This window comes from Pezoporus flaviventris, unplaced genomic scaffold (genome assembly GCF_033815535.1).
Source record: "Pezoporus flaviventris isolate CSIRO_AGI_PZ_B2104156 unplaced genomic scaffold, CSIRO_AGI_Pfla_v1 ptg000031l, whole genome shotgun sequence".
NCBI lineage: Eukaryota > Metazoa > Chordata > Aves > Psittaciformes > Psittacidae > Pezoporus > Pezoporus flaviventris.
Window position 1 is genome coordinate 22,917,980 of NW_026892579.1, and position 18,462 is coordinate 22,936,441.

Genomic DNA, 18,462 nt, shown 5'->3' on the forward strand with positions numbered 1-18,462 from the left:
TCTGAAGAGGCTGCGGAACAAGGAGAAGAGCTGGAGGCCCCTGGGCCCCTTCAGAGACTGTTGGTGGCAGATGATGGGGTAAGGAGTCTCTGGTTCGGCAGGTGGAGAATGAGGGTCTGACTGGAGTTGCACTGGAAACTGATCTTCAGAGTCAAGCACAAACTTCCTTATTTGATTAGCTGGACTTTTTCCTCTGGTGGCAAAGGGGAGAGATCTGTGTAGTCTCTGCACTGCTTCCATCTCTTAATTGACCTAGGAGATGAGACTTAAAATCCTGACATTTTTAGAGGTGTTAATCTCTGAAAAAAATTGTATTGTACTCTTCTTCTAATCCTGTTTGTCGACAGCACATTTTGCTGCTATTAAAAGCACTGGAAAGCTCCCATTGGTTTTAATGGTTCAGAAACAGCCTTGTGGTGAGAACCACTGAGCCAGTCCTGCAGGACGGAGGGCAGAAATAGCCTGAAAGCCTTCAAAAATGGGGGGAGGAGGGAGTTTCTTTCATATGCATGGGACGTGGTTTGCTGAAGAGAGGGTGTGATGTGGCAGAAAGGCTTTGATGGAGCTCCCTAAGGGAGATTTGTGCAACTGCTTCGTAAGTAATTTGATCATTTCCAGCACAATCCCTGGGATTTGTTTACCTCACCACAAAACGTATCAGTAAATATACACCTAGTATCTAATGGAAGTGTTTTCTGAAAGCATTGATATTATGTTTAGTCACATCTTATTGTAAGACTTTATTCAGTGAAGTGATGAGGATTTAAAATTGGCTCTTTCCTTGCTTCAAATTATTCTTTACAACCACAGTGACAGCGTTCCCAGTGCACTGAAACATTTCACATTTTCCTCAAAGGCAAGGCTGGGGATTCAGTCTGTACTTCCTAAGCAGTGCCCTGCTAAATCTGGTTTTAGTTAAACCCTCTTTTTGAAGTACATGGCCATAATTAGATCTGCTTAGAGGAGACAGCAGGACTGTGACCCCAGATCTTTCCTCCACAAAGTTTCCTTTCAGTCTTTGAGTAAAATTGTCTCCTCTCTGCCTCCCCCATCGCAGCACCCCCAGCAAGGAATGCACTGGCAAGTCCCTCGGAGGTCTGTGATAATACATTCCTCTCGGCTTTGGTCATCCTGGCACCAAGATGCTCTTGGCTGCTCTGCTGGTGATGTAATTCTGGGCCCACATCACCTGCAAAGGAAACTGATCTGTGAGCAATAAAGCACACAGCCTTCTTGAAACAAAAATGGGAGTGTTGATGTTAGCAAGTTTTTAAAATCTTCCCCGCCCCCCCCTTTTTGCATTTCTGCTTTTATTTCCAAAGCTTCTCTTCTCCCTTTTCCCACAAAATGGCAGTACCAAGCCTTTCACTGGGAAGTACTTGCTTTGTTTCCCTTTATTTCATGGACCCAAGCAAGTGTGAAGGCTGGAGTGAGACATAGCTTGGAGATTTTGTGTATGTTACCTTTCCAGTTTGCAATCTCTCTTGATTTTTTATGAAGACTGTAAAATAAAGAAGCTGGCAGGAAGACAGAAGGGCAGAGTATCTATCAATTACTTCTTTAGAGAACAATCAAGCCAAAAGTATGAAGTGTTCAGGGCTAATAAATCTCTGTGATTTACCAGTTTAAGGCAAATTCTGTGGTGAGAATAGCCCCATACAGAGATCTTGGGGTTAGGTGTCTGATGCAAACATATAGCACAGATTTTAGCCTGCAACTGTGTAATCTGCTGGTGATTCTTTTAAAGTCTGGAAATTAAGTTACTTTACAGAAAGTTTTTGCCTTTTTTTTTTTTTTTTTTCTTTTAAGAGTTCTTAGCCATATTTGTACTCTGGGTTTTTTCTCATATGGTGACTGTTTCTCTGTCCTGGTTTCCAAACTGTGACCCCAAAAAAGGAAAATCCAGCCCAATGGGACTGTGGGAATTCACTACTGCCTACAGTAGTTACTCCTCTTACTGCACATTACTGGCTAAAGTAGAGCACTGAGTCACTGTCTACATTTCAGTAAGTGCATCTCTAAACTTTTAATCTTATAATGTAGAAGACAACAGTACAGGTTTTATTCTTTTCTTGTAGGCTGACACGCTCTCTGTATGGTTTGGAAACACTGGCTATTTTCTGTCAACATAAGACATTCACAGGATCACAGATCACAAACTCTGTGGTAGTCTATTAAAAGAAATAAATGAAAAAACCTGGGAATGACAAATACAATTTCTGCACAGTTAAGTAAATCTGAAGGTCATCCATTTTGCAGGTGCTGTTTAACAGCTTTAGCTGACTGGAAGGCAGCGATGGCTCAGAGTTTATGTTTTAACTAATGAATCTGGTCCCTAGATGCAACAAAATGGCTCCAAAGGTAATTTAAAAATGAGAGGACAAACAGCCACATCTGACTGTGGAGAAGCAATATGAAAAGTACTGCAAGTTTTACAGAATGTGAAGCTTGCCACGAGCTGGGACTAATCCAAATCCATCTCTTGACACTTGGATAGTCCTCAAAACTGTCCAGTCTTTCAGTCACTTCTGGGATTACATAAAATGGCATCATGTGTTGTTTCAGCTATTCTTCCAAAACTCTTTCTAAGTAGGCATCAGCTTCACAGCCCTTGAGAGAGAATTATTATACAAAACTATATGTAATTCATTATTCCCAGCAAGTCTGCTTGCTAAAATCATCAATTCAAATGCTTCCAGGGTCAGGCGGGGGGAAAAAATGACTTCATTCAAAATCTACTCACGAACCCAAACTCTGTCCAGGGTGCAATAGGTAACAATTTTAACGTTTAAGAGCCCTTTGGCATGTTTCAGAGTTATTATACTACTGAAATAAATATCAGTTCACAGCTCTACTGAGGCCATCTTTTTAAGTTGTCATTTTTTAGGCAAAGAAAACAAGAACTGAATCAGGGTCATGTAGGGAAAATTGCTTCCTCATTCAGAAAGATTAGAAACAGGTTTCAGTTGAAGTGCCAGGTTTCAGTGAATTTCTTAAAAATTTAGAGAGATGCCACTTATTTACATGTATAAATCTGTGCTAATAAGCACTCAAGCTTGAATATCTTGGATATTTGCTTTATGTTTACATGGAAGTTTACCTGTATGGAGATGAAAAGAATGATTAGTGAAGAATATGATTTACTATTTTGATTAATGCCTTACAAGTATTCAAGACCTGTTCTATATGGTCAGATAACTTCCACTAAATTGTCTGAAGAACGTCAAGATTTCACCCGTCTAGGGAGGCTATTCTGACTCATTAGCCCTACACAGAAGCTTTTCTAACCCTAAACAGATGTAATGCTTTTTCATCTTCTTCCCCAAAAGTGTGCTAAGTTGTGCATCTCTTCTCATTCCTGCAGTATCTCTACCAGCAGAGTTTTATATTTGCATTGTTTCAGTTTCCACTTCTTTTTAAGGGTTATATGGGGAAAAATCTTAAGGCAGAAGAAAAAACCTAGGGGGCACAGAAATCCAAACTAAATGTTCTTGTGAAATTTGCCAAAGCTTGTGCAAATGTGAGGGGGAAGAAATGCAGAACACAAAATACATAATTCAGCACATATTTGTATATGCCTGTGATTATAATATTGTGTTGCCATAGTTAGTTTTGACTAATTATTATAAATGTCATCAAAGAAAATCTGATGACTTAATTCATAAGACCAGCTAATCAAAAAGCCTTATCAAATAACCCTGTGATTGAGGTGTTCATGTGGTCCATGGGAGACTTTCAATCCTCCCATCAATCTGTTGGGATCCAAACCCACCTTTCTGAAGAGGCCTTCTTGGTCATGTCATTGGATCTCTTGGGGTTTCTGTTCCTACTCTTCTCAGGTAAAATTGTTCCACTTTTGCACGTCATTTACATACTTTCTGAGTTATTTTCACCTAAGGGGTGAAAATGTTCTTGTAGGTCAGTGCCTGGGTATTCGAATTCCCCCAGACATAGGAATAACTGGTCCAGGTCTCTCCATCTTCCAAAAAAGCAAGAATTTTTTACCTGTTCATTTGGTGAATGGTCCCAAGAGATGGTCCTCTCTATTTGTTGCTTTTCTAAAAATGATGAAGATGGAAATTAAATTACCTATTCAAGTCAACAAATGTTTCATTGAAATTCACATAAAAGTTTTTATTTTTTACTCAAATGAGAAAGAAAAAAATAAAGCTGCTTTTTCTTTCTTTTTCTTTGATAATTACTTATTCAATTTTTGGTTCAGCTCTGAAACTGAAAAATCAGTTAGTCACACAGCTCTGATATCTAGCTCCTTATGTTAGAGAATGATTAATAGTAACATAGCTGAATATGTAATGCCCTAATGAGAAAAGATAAAGAAATGAGCAGAAAATGAGGCTAAATTATCGTAGAGCGACAGCAATGCTTTTCTGATGATAGGAATTATGTCATAGGTGATAAAAGTATCTCTCAGTGACAAGTGCATATATTACAGGATGAAAGTTCCTGTACAATTCCATGTAAAATGTTTATTTTCAGAGGAACTGAAAAGGGGTAGATGTATTATCCATCTTTTATCATTTAAATATCAGGCTGTTCCTGCATGACTTGTTTTAAAATGATGCATAGCTTTCAACATTTTTTCATTTTGCAAGTTGCTGGGTGGGATACAAACCTGGTTTCCAAAAACAGTAGAGGCAAAACAGTGTCCATACTGGTGAAAGGCAGGTGGGTGGTGTGGAGGATAGGGCACTGCTGCCTGCAGTTGTTGCAGAATTCACGCTGTGGGCCCTGCTAGTCCTACAACAGAGAAGAGTGTGTCCCAGTCTGACTGGCTCTTGTCATTATCTGACAGACCAAGTGCTGCTGTTGGTCCAACTTGCTTTTGGTGGCAAGCACAATTGCTTTGTGTCCATCATTAACACACTGAACTCTCTACATCCAGCTTCTTCAGGTCTTAAGAAATAACTGATCTGTAAAAATGCCAACCTGATGCTGGATTTTATAAGCACAAAGCTGGCATTGTTGCAATTCCTTTGAAGTCAGTAGAGCTCTTCTTGATTAATAGGATTAATGAGAATCAGGGATAAAATTCTGAAAATGTTAGAACAGTGTGTGCATTGTATCTGTAGAAGTGTATCTAGGCATATATAAATGTATTACATACAGCAATTTCTTAAGCTCCTGCATAAGAGTTTGGTCTCCAGAAAAATAATTTATCAGCAATATTTATTTCCTGTTTGATTCTATTTTCGTATAACTTCTATATGCCAGGATGCATAAACCCTGCAGTTATTCAGAGGGCAACACAGACAGGACAGAAAGAAATTTTAAGGCAAGCAGAGACAAGAAGGGCACATTCTAATTCACACTTAGTGTATGAAACTGGCCTAGTTTCTCCTCGCTTGCTCTCCATCTGGGTACATATATTTTCCCTGTCCTTTTCTTCAGCTGTTCAAATATGCAACAGGCTGGTGATTATGATATTACCTTGGAAAAGGGTAGTACAAGCTGAAATGGCTTCAGGCTGAGGAGAGAAATAAAACCACGTATGCAACTTCCTGGGCAAGTAATGCACATTGCAGGCGCTGGTGCAAGATGCAGTCCCCTTGCAAGTCTCCCTTTGGATGGAAGCATCTACGGCTCCCTTTCTTGTATGATGCCTGTGGTCAGCCTGTGTCTCCATGGTCCTCAGATGAAGCCCCTCACCGTTACATGTGTAAAGACATGTATTTCATGAGGCCCAAATAACCTCAGATGGAGAGTGATGTTCGTCTCAGGCAAGATGATAGGACTTCCAAGGATGTGCAACATGCAAAATACAAGATCTGCAAGATACAGTTCTTCCCAAAAATCAGATTTATATGTATGTTAGTTTTTCTATCTTTCTCTTTTACAATTCTTCATTAATTGAATTCCACAGATCTATGTGAGTCTTTATTTTTTTGTATCCTGTTATAAGCAACAAGTAGGAGGTTAAAACACCAGGCTCAAATCCTGGGAGAGTCTATCTCCCGGGTGAGTGCTGTGGGGTGTACAGTGGGGACAGTCTCTTCTATAATTGCCTCTCAATAGACACAAATCTTCTAATGCAAGCAGCAAAGATAAGAATTCACAGTTGTGGTGGGTTTTGTTGTTTGTTTGTTAGGGGAGAAGAGGTGTCCATTTATGTTGCATCTCTGGAAAACTAAAGAACTAGAAAAGGTGAAGTTGTGATATGGCTATGGTGGGTAGGTGTGTTTTCCTTTGTGTTCAGGGCAAGAGCTGAGGCTTCTGGCATGAAAATTAACAGAAATACCTTCATAGACTTTCAGACTGACAGTTGGGACATAGTGTATTAGACTGTGGTGCGACTGCCAAGATTACTCAGTGCTGATGTTAAAATCTATCAGTATCTTTTTAGTTCAGAAAATCAGCTGCTAACTGCTCTTTTACAGCATTTGATAATTTTACTAGGGATTCATTATTTACCAAGTTACTGAATATGGTGTTCATAGGAAGTCATACCTAAAAATCAAGAAGGAATCTTCATGAGATTATTTACTTTTCTGTGCTTCTATAGGTGTGGATTGTTTTATCCTTGTGTCAAGCTGTGACTGAGGTGGCCAAGTATGATATAAGCCAGTGCACACATAGTCTTTATTTCTAAGAAAATCTGAGACCCTGCATTGAGGAAAATGGAGTTCTAATATTGACTCCACTTGAGCAGACTCTTTTTCTCAAGCTGCACTGCTGTTGTAAGCTGTGTGAGCTTTTCCATGCTTGACTAACCCCATGTATGCAATTATATGAATGATGCTGCTTCCTAAATCCAGATTTTAAAACACTTCACTCTTATTTTTTTAACACTCTCCCATGTTTGAATCCCTGTCATGGTGACTCCAGACACCATCACTTGTGTTGCTTGGTGCTAAGACAAAGCAGCAATTCTACAGAGCCTGTTTTCTCTTGTTTTTTTTCCTGCCCACTTGCTTTATTCACTCCACCAAATACATTTTTTTCACTGGCGTAGCAAATGGGAAGCAGTGAGGTGGATGTTTAGTTTTAGGTGTAGGACTCAGGTGCCTATTGATCCCAGTCAGTCACTGGATCACCTTGCTTTAAGGAGGAGTCAGTAAGAAGCACAAAAGGAAAGGAAGTCCAGAAAAGCTCATGAGGAGTTAAAGCAGTAGGGCAAGAACTGAACTCATAGAACTGGAAGGTAAAGGACAAAGAATAGCAAAGAGGCATGTTTAAGTCAGGGGATGGCAGACGTGAGAAAAAGAATATGGGAAGTATCTAAATTATGAGATTAATAAGAACAGAGGGAGTGGTGAGGGAACTAGCTGTTGGCAAAAGCAGAGAGCTGTAGAGCCTTCCAGTTGGATGGCAGAGAGAAGGAAGATGGCAGATGAAGATGGAAGATAGCCTGAGCTGCAAGCAAAGACATATATAAAAATACAGCAAAAATGAAGCAGAAGCCATCATACTGATGATGTTGCTTGATGCAATATAGCACAGGCTCTGGGACTTCCCAGAACTTGTTTGCACCAACAGATGATACACTTTAGGAAAGAAAGTAATTCTGCCTTAATTTTCAGTTTCCAGTTAGGGAATATTTAGCAGTGTTCTTTATGAGTTACTTATTGACACACCTAAAAATGTGACTTTTATCTCTAGATGGAGTATTTCTGTTCTATAAATCCACACTCAGAGAAGTCAGGTGTGGGGGAGGCCGCAGGAAGTGCAACAACAGAGAGCCAGCTGCCAACAGACAAGCAACATATGGGTGAAAGTCAGTCAGGCTTAATTCATGTCCCAGACCCATCATGAGCAAGAGAGGCCAAGACACAGCTAAAAGACCCAAGTATCTCCTGGTAAGCTGAGAAAAAACACTGCTCTCTCTGCTCTCAAAGCCTCAAGTTCACTCTTCCACATCATTTTTCTACATGAACATCTAGCAAATCGAACGTGAGCAATTTAGAAAAGCAAGCGTGGAGACCAGATAGGTGAAGATAGTATTAGCGGATGCTCTAATAAAGCATAGATACGTGAAGCAAGCAATGCTAAAACTGGCAGGTCCACAGGGGGCAGCAAGGAACCGTTCTGCCGTGTGCACTTGCTCCTCTGAGGTCCTGGACACCTCTTCCTAGGGCTCCAGAGATGCTTTGGTCAAAGGGCCACAGGCTGTTTCTATTACACTGTTGGTGCTTGTTCACAAAGCAATGATCTAATCATACTTTAAAAGAGTATCCTTGACATAGACAGGTTCTACTTCAGCTGTAATCACTTTTCCTTCAGGGAGTCCCACCAGTACTGGAGATACTGAGCTTTCCCAGATATCGGAAGGATACACACAAATGTTAAGGAAAAAAAAAAACAAAAACCCAAACAGAAGGGGGGAAAAAAAGTGGAAAGGAAAACAAAGCCAGAAATGCTTTTGTTAAACTTCTGAATCATGTTTCCACAAAAGACAGCAGATCCTAACAGGGCGATTTTCATGCTGCAAAGAGAAAAAGCATTTAAAATCTAGGGAGCATGACTTATTTAGAAAGATCTGAGGAGCAATAACAAAGCCTGTGTGCAAATGTGTGTGTGTGCTTGCACCATTTCTTTAACAGCTGCATGAACAACCTGTTTTAAATAAGACCAAAGGTGAACAAAGCCAGTTGTCAGTGCAGCTCACCAAATGAAGTTTTTTAGTGTGCATGACGTATGCCATATAAAATGTATTGCCTGAGATATAACAGCACAGAGTCCAACTTGAAGTCTTTTTCTCAGGCCTTTCCTACAAAATCATGTTTCAAGAATTTACTGTATTTATCCCCATTACTTATTTGTCTCCAAAAGGCCTGATGGATCACCTTGGTCACTAGATCTCCAGCAGCAAGTTAAAATCAGCCTTTCACCTCTCCCAGTATTCAAAGTTTTCATGTTCAAGATGCTACTGAATGCATTAATATCTGTTATGCTCAGAGTATGCAGCTGGCTAAGCAGAAAATAGAGGACAGGTCTGACTTACCAAATGAGTTTGACTTAGGAAGGAAGAAACCCACCAAAATAATGATGGAAAATTTGCAGTGCTTTAGAGGTGTTTTGAACAAGAAAACCAAGTCTGGCAAACAGCACAGCATACTTTTTCATATATGTAAGTAAACACAAAATTGGGAAAAGTTTTGTGCTGCACAAACAGAAATATCTGGGCTTTTCATAACATCTTAGAGAAGTTGGAAACAGCTGCAAGTGCTGCCTTCACTCTAAATGTTACATGTGCTTCTTCACTGAAGAGCCAGCAGAGAGTGGGGCAGCCTGCTGGGAAGGTTACAAAGCCTTCTTTACAGAGAATTTTATAATCAGGCAATCATCTGTTAGAAGTCCCTAAGATCAACAAGAAGAATCCACTGCTGTGCAGAGGTTAGTGATTTATTAAAGAGAGCAACTTATTGAATAAATGTGTAGTGTATTAGCACATCATTAAGTAGTTAAACCAATTCCATCCTTTGCTTCCCAGTTACTCTCCTCTGTAGCTGACAACTGTGACAGATACACAGCACAATCTCTGACTTTCAGAGATGATCTGGAATTTGGTATTCCTATCTATTCTCTCCCCTGCTTTTATTTCTTGGTGTTTTTCTTATCTGGTCTTACAAAGTTGCAAGTGCTGCTTTACTCAGGAATGTGTTTCTTGGAATACTTCATCACAATGAAAGCATAAACAGAAAGATTCATGAAATTCTGGGGAGCAAGTTAGATCTTCCCAGCTTTTGATGTGACTTAAAAGTGAAGGCACTTTTGAGAAATAATGATACATGGAGTACCTTTACCATAGAATCACACAACAGTTTGGGTTGGAAGGGACCTTTTAAAGATCATCCCGTTCCAACCCACATGCCATGGGCAGGGACACCTTCCACAGGCAGGGACACCTTCCACTAGACCAGGTTGCTCAAAGCCCGGTCCAGCCTGGCCTTGAACACTGCCAGGGATGGGGCAGCTTCTCTGGGCAACCTGTGCCAGTGTCTCACAACCTTCATAGTGAAGATTCTTTTCCTAAATCTCCCCTCTTTCAGTTTGAAGCCATTCCCTCTTGCCCTGTCACTACATGCCCTTGCAAAAAGTCCCTCTCCAGATTTCCTGTAGGCCCCTTTTAGGTACTGCAAGGCTGCTATAAGGTCTCTCCGGGTCTTCTCTTCTCCAAGCTGAAGAAGCTCAACTCTCTCAGCCTGTTTTCACAAGGAGAGGCTCTCCAGTCCTCTGATCACCTTCATGGCCCCCCTCTGGAATCACTCAAACAGGTCCACATCCTTCTTTCATTGGGGGCCCCAGAGCTGGATACAGTACTGTGATGGGATCTCATAAGAGTGGAATAAAGGGGGAAAATCACCTCCCTTGGCCTGCTGATCATGCTGAGTGTTTGGACTTCATGAGACAGTGATCATTTCTGGCCTGGAAACCCATTGTCCCCTCCATTCCTCATGTCATATCTTTACAAAGCTGACTGCTATAAACTCACAGTTCCTTTCCTAATAGAAGAATTAGGATCCTCCTGACATCCCTGAAATTTCTGCTGAGATGAGACCATGTGTGGCTTGCAGCTCCAGCCTGGCCCAAGCATGGCATCACAGACAAAAAAAGAGCCACAGCAGATATGAGGAGACATCTAGGAGGGTTGTGGACTTGAGAAAGGTGGGGGTTAGAAATAGAGTACAGAGATGAGAAGGAGCCTGGGACCAAACAGTGGGTGCAGTGGGACTGGATGAGTTGTGCAACAAGCGGGATGGGGTGTGTAACCAGATGCCCATGGGATGGGGTGTTTTACCAGAGACAGCGCTGTCAGTGAGGCAGAGCCTTGCTCCCAGCTGCTTGTCTCAAACCTGTCAGCAGAGAGTTTCCAGCTTTGCCTGCAAAGTGCTGTATGCCTTTTTAGTATCAAACTGCCTTAAGGCTAACAACCTGCTGTTGCTATCAATTATTTTGTTGACTCAGAGTGCAGACTTTTATGCAGGCAATCTGAAGGATCTGAACTCTTCTTGCAATCTCACTAAGTGCCTGTGCCACACCATTAAATTTTGATAGTGGATATTTGTTCTAGTGTTTGCCACTGTGTGTGCAATTTCCTCTTTTTTAAAGAATATGTTCTGTTCTACCAGAACAGTTCCTAGGATTGCAAAGGACACAGTAAGTAAAGAAGTGGAGTAAGCAGAACATTTGTCTGCTCAATGCATGTGATCATTTGTAATTGCACAATCAGGCACAAGTTTTGTACAGAAACCTGTGACACTGGAAAACCAGAAACATATTGAGATGCATCAGTTTTGCTCACAGGAAGCAACAATTTCTCTGTAGGACCCCAACTTCCTGTTTTGGAAAGTATTTAGTAAATGAGGTAGGGGAATATAAAAAGGGAGAGAATGATTAAGGCTAGTATACGTTTCCCTGGAAAATGTGACTCTACCCATTGAGTTTGTGTGGCGGATTTCCTACATGGCACTAGTTAAGTCATGTGAAGCATATTTATGTGGGTTGTGAATGGTTTTTACTCTAAGTCAGATTCTTGTTTTGGGAAGCTTGTTGGAGATCTGGGCTCTGACATGAAGGAGTCTGAAGCATGCACTACTGGGCTGGAGGCAAAGGGGGCTGTGACCTGAGCACCTGCAACACCCACCCTGCAGAGCTCTGAAAACCACATCCTGTACACCCCAGAGCAGGTGTCCCAGCCAATCCCTAGTCCCTTTGTGTTTCTATCTTCTACCCAGAAATGAATAATTCTGTTCTCAGCAGAGTCTTAAGAGCATGTGGTAAACAGGGCCTTGAATACAGAGCATAAAATCAATCACCAAGCTCCTGCTTTTCAAATGAGCACTGTCCAGGCTGTATGGTGAATGAGATGAGGGTCGTAAGGGAAAATAACACAAAATTAGGTGCCTTCTCAAGATATAAACACACACTGGTCCATTTTTATGCATAATATTTGACATGATATGCTTTCAGTGGTTTTGGGTATCGAAAGCTTCTTAAGAAAAGAGGAAGACGAATGGGAAGGCAAAGAGTGGGGAGAAAGGGAAGGGGAAAGAATAGATGAAGGAGAAGGAGAAAGAAAAACGGAAGGGAAAAGGTAGAGTGGGTTCTCATTTGCCTTGCAAAGACTTGGAAAAGCACTGTGAGCAATCTAGGGAATCATTAGGCAAATAGCAGGAGTTCCTAAATTCTTTTATGTTGGTTTGGGAACAAAAGGGCTGACTTACAACTTCTTTAAAAAGGGAGCTAGCAGAGTGGTGCTTTTCAGACCTCACACAGACCTTCAGTTAGCCTTGCTACTATGCATTAATTTTCAAAACCAAATATGCATGTATATTAAATCCACGGGGGATTTTCTTCATGTAGTCATGCGGTTACCAACTGATCTTAAGATCAGCCAGTGCTTACCGACAGTGGTACTGTCACTTCAAACACCAGGAAGACAACAGAAAAGCATTGTGAACTTCTCTTGAGTCAGAGGAACGAACTGGCAACTCGGGCTGGAGAGCATCGCTTTTGCGCATCCTAGCTCGGCTACGCGACAGCAATTCACATGCGTTCTCGGCGATCATATTCTTATTCCTTAATCGTTAACCTACACACTGTAAACCCGGAGGGGTCTGTCAATAATCAACTCCTGGGAAGCGACACTAAAACGAGGCACTGTCAGAACCGAGCAACAGAGCCACTTCAACCCCTTCCACCCCTCTGCCCCGCCGAGCCTCAGCGGCGGCTCCACCCCTTCCCTCTGCCCCGGGAGGGAGCTCACAATGCCGCGCCGACGGCACGGCCCCCCCCGACCCCGGCACAGCCACCCCGGACCGGCACCGACCCCGCGGCGGGGCGCAGCAGTCACCTTGCGGGGCGGGGGGACACGGCAGCTGCGTGAGGCGCCTTCCGTACGGCAGAGGGTGAGCTGGAGCGGGCCCTTTCCATTGGGTTTGGGGCTTTTTCTTTTTTGTAGCTTTTTTTAAAAAAGGTCTAATTATAAGGTAAGATAACTCCGTTTTTTTTGTGGTTTTATTATTATTATTATTATTATTAATCTGAGCAGTGCTAATTGCTCCCGTACATGCGCACTGCACCGGTTAACAGAGTGCTGGACACAAGGCTGGAGTGAGGTCTGGGGGGGAACGGGATGCCCGGGGCAGCCCTGCTCCCGCCGCGCTAAGGAGGCGGGAGGCTCCTAGCTGGTGTTAGTGCGTGTTTGGCTGGAGCCTGGGAGCTGCTCCCGGTGGGGTTGTGCTGCGGGACTGCCGCGCCCGGACAGCGCGTCCAGGGGTCAGGGAAGGATAGCCGCAGCTCGGAGACAGGTTTGGCAGATTCCATCGCTCGGCTGAGTGCTACTGCTTCCTTTCCTCACAGATGCTGTTTGCATGCATTCTGCTCATCCCCCTTCCCCTCCCCTGACCTGCGAAATTAACGTGGATATCATAATCGGGGGCTGGGAAAAAAAATGACTGTCCAGTTACAATACTATTTTGTAGCCTGAACTGGTTTTGGTCTTTTGTTCTTAAAGGACTTTGGTGCTTTTCATATGTGAATAAGGTATTGGAAAGGTGGAGGGACACCGAATCTAGTAGGTGTTCTTATTACAAAATAAGGCCTTTAGACACTGCTCAGTTGAAGTAAGACAGTTTCAACACAACTGAACTATTTCAGCACACTGGATTTTAGTTTTTACAAAATCAGAGTAAGAAACAAAAGGACGAGGAAAAATGGTCATAGAAGACAAGCAATGTGTTCTCCTAAGTAAAGGAAACATTTCATTTCTTTAAGTGTAATTTGGGAACTGTCACATAGTTTTTGAAGTAGCAACAATATTAATTTGCTTTCAATATAATCCACTACAAGCACTTCTCAAAAGTTAATTCAAGCAGTGAAGAATACGCAGGTTTGTACTCTTCAGCTTTATATAGCTGGTAGCCACAAAAATTTGTCTTTAGAGTTACTAGAACCAATAATTGATTGTTTTTACAAGTTTTCATTTGTTTTCAGAGTTGACCCTGTGATAAACTGAACAGCAACTCGGGAAGTTCTGTAGCAGGGTCAGTCAAATATTTGTCTCTGTTCCCTGCCTTTCATGGATAGAAAGGAGAAAGTAACACAGATGTGCTTTATTCTTTTTCTTGCTATGGGGTCTGATCTAATTTACATCTTTTCTCCCTCAGTTGAGATGGATATGAGGGGAGGACTACAGCTGATGATTTGAAAGTGTTACCTAATTTTGAATTGCCCAGCTTGAGTGTTAGCCCTGATGGTTTTGCTTCCTAGAGAGCCTGACCACCTTTTGTCTTTCTTTGATTTTAGCTGAAATACTAAGTGCTCAGAATCAGTGAAATTCAGCCTCTGGGTATCTCAGCCTGGCCCCAAACACAGAAGCACTCAGAAGTAGCCCTGGCATGCAGAAGATTTCCCGGTGGCTGTAGAAATAATCTTCAAAATCAGCTGTTGTACATTAACAGGAAAAAAATGAAGAGGGAACTCCTTTATTAAGTTAACCACCTCTTGCTGGTTTTCATTGTCCCAGGGGTCTAGCAAACAGCCTCTCACATCACTTAATGGGCAGCAGCTTTCTAGCTACCACTAGGAAGTTACCCAGTCTCTTGACTACATTTGCAGTAGCAAACTCTCTAGGGCTGAAGTGGAAAGATGAGCTTGTGTAGGCATTTGCTTTTCCGGTGCTTCCTTGGGATTGCTGTGTGAATGGCAGAAATGCTGTTAGGGCCTTGGGAGGAAGCAGCCTTTATCAGCCAGCTCATCTTTAGAGTAACCAAGTCCTCCTTAAGGCACTTCTCTTAATACCCATTTACTGGCCATCCACAGACTAGAGTAGAAGTCATTACATCTCATTACAACGCACATTTCAGAGTTTAAATGACAAAATAAGGTACTACAGGAGCTACAGTAGATCTGTGGTGACTCTGTGTGAGAGCAGAAATGAGGAACCCTGTGGACCTCCAGGCTGTGTATGAACTCAGTGAAAAGGTCCTCCAAACACCCTTCCTGTTTTCCTTTTTCCCATCCTCTCCCTTTTATCTACTGTTCCTCCCGCTGCCCCTGTCCTGATGGCAGGGGGAATAGCTTTCCACCTCCCTCCAGACTGCCCTCCATATTAGCTCCTCCTTTGAGTGCTGCTTTAATCAGCATGAGACACCTTGGGAAGCATGCATGGCTTAGGCTGTTTGCAAAGCAGGGAGGTAAACCAAGCCAATACAGCTGATGCCAAAATGTTCACACATATGCAAACTGCATAGGCAGCTCATGTCCTTTCAGGTCATCCTCTGGCTTGCCTTACCAGGGTTTTCTCGCACAGCTGAAAGCCCATTTCTACACTAGAGATGAGAAGCGTCTTATTAGTATTTATGATGTCTCACGTTGATGGAAGTACAGATAGAAAGGGCAATGCAAACACTATTATAATTTTTCAATAAATGTGTTGGGGGCTTTTCACTTTAACGTGCGCTGCTTAAAACTTTCTGTGGTGAATACTTTTTTGAGGGGAGAGCAGCGTTTTTGGAAATCACTGAGCATCTTTCCCCTGAAAACTGAAACTCCATCATATTTTCTTGAAATATTGTAAGCCCCTTTGGAGAATGGCTTCTCATATCAGCTATCAGTCTGATAGCTGTGGTTTTATAGTTCCTATTTTGATACATTTATTGTATTTCAAATGTAGTCATGAACTTTATGATCCTTTAGAAGGCAAGAAAATATCTACTGACAACTATTTGTAATTTCTTTTGTAATGTAAACAAGAACTAATGCTTAATTTAGGTAAGGTCTTGCTGCTGCTACTGCTTTTACCATTTCCAGATAAAATAAATCCCATCTAAAATCCAGTAATGTCCATTGGAGCTCTCCAGGTATGAAACCATTGCAACGTCTTTCAAAGCACAAAAGCATTATTCTCCAGCTGTAAGTTATAATTCATGTTGAAGTCTTGCTTTGGTCTGAGAAGAGACATTATGAAAATAGTACTGTGCATCTCCATGGCTGAATTTGACATATGCAGAAATTGAATGGGAAGCACAGTGCATGTGGTTAGTGAAGGCTGTAGCTTTATTGATTCAATTAACTGATCAGCCTTATAGGGACTGTTAAACCACTCTGATGGCTAACCAGCAGACTCCAGCAAGAAGCCCTTCAAGTGCTCTGCACTTTTCATTGGAAGGAGCAGGTACAGCCATCCGTGTTCTTTGTCACGTCCTTCAGGGTGGACTCAGGGACTCACCACAGCAGACCAAAGCCCTGCCTGTGTTGGATACATCTTTCCAACATACCCAATGTGCTGTTTTACAAACTGTGTCTACGCTGTAACTCAGAACTGCCTCTTATAAATACATTGATGCAATAACTGGACTTCCTGGCAGCTGGCACGTAGCTGAGGGCATGGGGCACAGTATGGTATTGGTCAGGTTTGCCTTAAGTCAAAATTGCCATCCACACCTGTAGGAGTGATTAGCCTTGAGCAAGGCAGGCAGCACAGGAACATAACCATAATAAAAGAAATAAAGCCACATTTCTGGAGGGATAGGGATCAGCAGCTGTCAGCATCCTGTCATGCATCTGATGATCAATCTGAAGCTCAGAGAAGGGAAGGGGAAGCAGAAAGATGTTGTGCACTGAAATGGTTCGGCACCAAACCCAAAGGAAGGAGGACAGGGAGGGTCTGGCTGCTGCCCATTCATTCCCATCTTCCTCTTTGCTGGCGGCTTCCAGCACACCATTCATGAAGGGTGTCTGGGGGTGTTTGTTTTTGACTGAGGCAGTTAACAGTTTGCACATACCCACACCTAAGGGTTTGCTATTTTATTTATCCAGTATACTGCCACGGCGAGTGTGGTCGTGTATGAATGCTGGACAGTTGTAGGGCACCTGTTCTTCAAATCCTGTGGGGAGGACACATAGCAAGGAGAGGTAGAGACTGCACGGACTGTCATGGCAGCAGAAGACCATGTATTCAGGGAATGAATTGGGCTGCATGTTTTGACATGTTATGTGTAGTAACACATGGGAAAAAGAGGTGCTGCGCAGACCTCAGTAGGAGCAGGCGGTACAGCCCTCTCTCCACAGGGAACTGAAACAGATATGCTTTCCTCCTGTGGTCCATATGCCAGGCCCTTGGGACTCTTCTTGAAGAATGTAGATTACCCAGTTGTGTCTGAATATTTCTTCCCATATCTAAAAAAAACAACCCCAAACAAGCCAAGGGTGCAGTTGCTCTGGATAACACACTGTGCTGTGAGTCTGAGGTGCTTTTTGTACTGCATTGGAGCCTGTGCAGGTCTGCGAGACTTACCAAACATTAGCAGCAGCAGCAGTCAGATGAGAAGCCTGACAATAAATCAGTTGTGAGCATCAAGAGGGGACATCACCCTACAGTCCCTGAAATTCCAGTTTAACCACTGAGGTATGAGAGTTGTACAAAGATGGAAAAGCATGGGCAAGCTTAAACTCAGCTTTATTTTAGTGTTTAAAAGTAGCACCAAAAAGGTGTACATTTTGTTTATTACTTTGGCATCTACCCAGATTTGAATGCTGCTTTCCTCTCTATCCCTCACAGAACTAGATTTTAGCAGCAGTTTTCCTGGACATGGCAAACAGAAATATTGTCAAGTATCTCCTGTGAAACTTCACTTGTCGAATCTAGGACAGTCTAGTTTCACCATGTGAAAGCTGAGGCAGGATAAAATGCTGCAAGGTGCTTCCTGCCTTGTTTGGCACAGACACATTAGCCAATTCACCTCCTTGTATAGGCACAATTGCAGTGCTTTATTTTTTGCTTTTCCCAGAGAGGCCAGGCCAGTTATTCCCCTGGCCTCTTTGGGGAATAACTTACCTAGTTATTCCTCCCCCTTACCTAGCTAGCTCTCCTGCTAGGTAAGACAAGGCAACAAAAGTGCTGATACTCTCTCACTTGCTCAGTCTCATCCCTGGCATTCCTTTGTCTTAGTTTAACAGATATTTGGGTTTTTTTTCACTGTCTGTCTTGGCAGTATTCACCAGTAGACTCTCAGGTAATCATGGGGGAATGTGTGGCCAGTGAATTATTTCTCACTCTGCTTAACAGCCTGACTGGCATGTACCACCTGCAGCAGCCACGGTGTGAAAATCACATATGTCCTTTATGAACAGCCTAAGAATTCAAAATCATAGGCAGTTTTCAGAGCATCTCTAGATAGGCTGTCAAGTGGCAAAAGTGGTAAAAAGAAAACAAAATGCTGTCTTTGGGTTTGTTGTTTTTTTTTTTTTTTTAATTTATATGGGTCACCTTAAAAGTTTCCTGTGGGACAAGGGAGGCTGGAAACATTCTCTGTTTTGAAGATCTCATATTCTTGCATATATATATATATATATATATATATATATATGTTCATGACTTTGCGAGATGGGTCATTTAGAGCACCACTAGGTTAGGGCACATTATTCTGCTGTGGTAAATAATATTTTGTGGAAGGGTGCATCCTATGTCTTTAAAAATGTAGCCTGGGGGAATTAAGGGAG

General features: G+C 42.3%; 1 protein-coding gene and 1 long non-coding RNA gene across 7 annotated transcripts in view; one reads left to right on the plus strand and one right to left on the minus strand.

The window, feature by feature from the left end:
• FILIP1 (filamin A interacting protein 1) overlaps positions 1 to 18,462 on the plus strand; it is a 132,326-nt gene that overhangs the window by 94,048 nt on the left and 19,816 nt on the right. Inside the window, exon 1 of one of the 6 annotated variants that reach the window (XM_061460457.1) lies at positions 12,717 to 12,947. The exons of 4 other annotated variants lie outside the window; for them this stretch is intronic. The gene's annotated coding sequence lies outside the window, so the exon portion shown is untranslated. Of the gene's footprint in view, positions 1 to 12,716; positions 12,948 to 13,248; positions 13,269 to 18,462 lie in introns of those variants that run through there. One more of the 6 variants, XM_061460459.1, reaches the window with a different exon arrangement.
• Positions 1,039 to 12,477, minus strand: LOC133272858 (uncharacterized). The gene is made up of 4 exons (XR_009744588.1): positions 12,364 to 12,477; positions 4,630 to 4,758; positions 3,773 to 4,053; positions 1,039 to 1,189 (listed from the first exon to the last, which is right to left on the minus strand). It is a non-coding gene; the product is annotated as an uncharacterized LOC133272858 (long non-coding RNA).